At 40.5% G+C, this 2,104-nt stretch overlaps 1 long non-coding RNA gene across 1 annotated transcript in view; it reads left to right on the top strand.

Moving 5' to 3' along the window:
- Nucleotides 1-6: 6 nt before the first annotated feature.
- The window catches only part of LOC100747825, a 3,306-nt gene continuing 1,208 nt past the window's right edge, over nucleotides 7-2,104 (top strand). Inside the window, exons 1-2 of the long non-coding RNA XR_002947702.2 lie at nucleotides 7-679; nucleotides 1,571-2,088. This is a non-coding gene — a long non-coding RNA (uncharacterized LOC100747825). The remainder of the gene's footprint in view (nucleotides 680-1,570; nucleotides 2,089-2,104) is intronic.

Genomic DNA, 2,104 nt, shown 5'->3' with positions numbered 1-2,104 from the left:
CTAATTACCGCCGATGAAATTAGCAGTTAATATACGCGTGTACACACGGAATGGGGGTAGTTTGATTGGGCCAATTCGAGGCAATTCCTGGCGATTGCTGGTTTCATTGAGCCTGCGCTTAAGAGCTCAGTGCCACGCTGCCGGTCAACGGACATGGATCTCTTGGAAAGTATAGGTACTCTTACCTTTCTCGTCCTTCCGATCGATCATCTTCTCATAAATCGATCGATCGATTCTAATCCGTTTCTAACCTCTCAATCCAAGTATATACCGGATACAACTGATACGAGGACGAATCGAAACGGTGTGGATGTAAAATTGCGGGACAATTCGAATCATTGATAGTGCATGGGACGCAAATCGATGGGAGGATCGTGCATTCGGTAGACAGAGGATCGGTGACGCGATGTACGCAAGTCGATCGTCGCCGAGTGCGCTCTGTGATCTCTCAAACCGTTTGATCGAGGTTCAAGGTTCCGGTTCAAGGACTTCTGCGAACAGAGACACGAGATGGATAGCTGATATGTTCGATGTGACTGAGGCTAGGGTGGAAACTAAGTGGAATTTATGGGAGTTGGGTTAGGTGGTACTTACTCGATGATGTGTGATGTTCAAGAACATGAATTTCATAGAAGATACAGCGATTTTAGGAAATGGAAATACGTGGACAGAAATTCAGGTAACGTGTTAATTATATTTTTGTTTACGAAAATTTGATTTCAGTATTTTAAGATTGACTCGTGTTAAATTGTGCGAGATTGTCTAGTTCTTTTTCTAGATACTTTCGCTCCTCACCTTTGCAACCTTTGTAATTTATAGAAGTAGTAATTGTTCGAATTATGCCTCGATCTCTATTTCTATTTTTCACCTGCTTATCTGTAAGTGATAAATCAAGTGTGATTAAAAAAATTATAAATAAGAAGTACATGTTTGAAACATGAACTATGAATAACTTATGACTTGGATAATTTCGTGTATAAATAACGTCATTGTCGGAGTATGTTGCGTAAGCTGCTCCAACTTTCTGCATAAAACTATACAATGATTCGTATTCGTCTTAAACGCAGATTAATTTCTGTTTAATTAACAAAAATTTAGCTGCTAATAGATTTTTTCTAAAAATTATTCTTTTTTAAGGTTTATTTATTTTTCTATACGATGTTCAATTTCATATCTCCAATATCTATTTCTTGAAGTTATAAAACCCTAAAAGGGACTCTAGATAAGTTCTTTTGCCAATATTTTGAAACTTCTTCTGAAAAGAAGTAGAACATAAATAGCATAATTTTTCCTAAATCTAAAACTCCAATGGTGCCAACAACCAACCAACCAAACCGAGAACCCTTATTTCCAGTATTCTGCGCTTCATCTTCATCCACACAGTCCGAAAATGCGAGGTACTCTTTTTCCTGAATTTAGAACTATACCAAAGAAATTCACATCATTAATTAAACAAAAAGTGTATCCTACGATGCTGTAACAAAGAAACAGAAAGTAGGCAAATTAGATCATTATTAAATTTACTTTAGAAGTAAATTTTTCCTAAAACCACCTTATTTCCTCTAAACAGCGCGCATCCAGCATTCTCTTCACCATGATCTCCGTTCCAAGAAACATCGAGGTCGCAGCGGGTCAAGCGCAGGTCGTCCATATTCGAAGTGGAATCGTGATGTACACGATTTTCTCATCGCGGTGGACCGTGCACAAGCCAACCCGCTCCGATTCCCACATGCCCCTCCAAGCTCCTCTGCAACATCACCTAACACACATCGTAATATCGAGGCGGCGTTCTCCAACTTGTTCGCCGGGGGGCGGTCGCAATGGCGTGGCAGTGGCCACGAGACCAAAGAGAGACTCTCGGACCCTAACTTCAGACAGAGGAAACGTAAACGACAAAGATGCAACGCACATATACCTCTATATACGTTCAGCCAATACCATGACGAACCATTTTATTTGGAGTGGTGGAGTGGTACCAGGCCAGAGAAAAGGCAAGAAAGCGAAAAAAGAAAAAGAAAGAATCAAAGAGATGAAAGAGCACATACAGAGAGAGAGAGAGAGAGAGAGAGAGAGAGAGAGAGAGAGAGAGTGAGAGGGGGGGGGG

This window comes from Bombus impatiens, unplaced genomic scaffold (assembly GCF_000188095.3).
Source record: "Bombus impatiens unplaced genomic scaffold, BIMP_2.2 scf_1274, whole genome shotgun sequence".
Classification (NCBI taxonomy): domain Eukaryota; kingdom Metazoa; phylum Arthropoda; class Insecta; order Hymenoptera; family Apidae; genus Bombus; species Bombus impatiens.
This window is presented reverse-complemented; position numbering and strand designations above follow the sequence as displayed.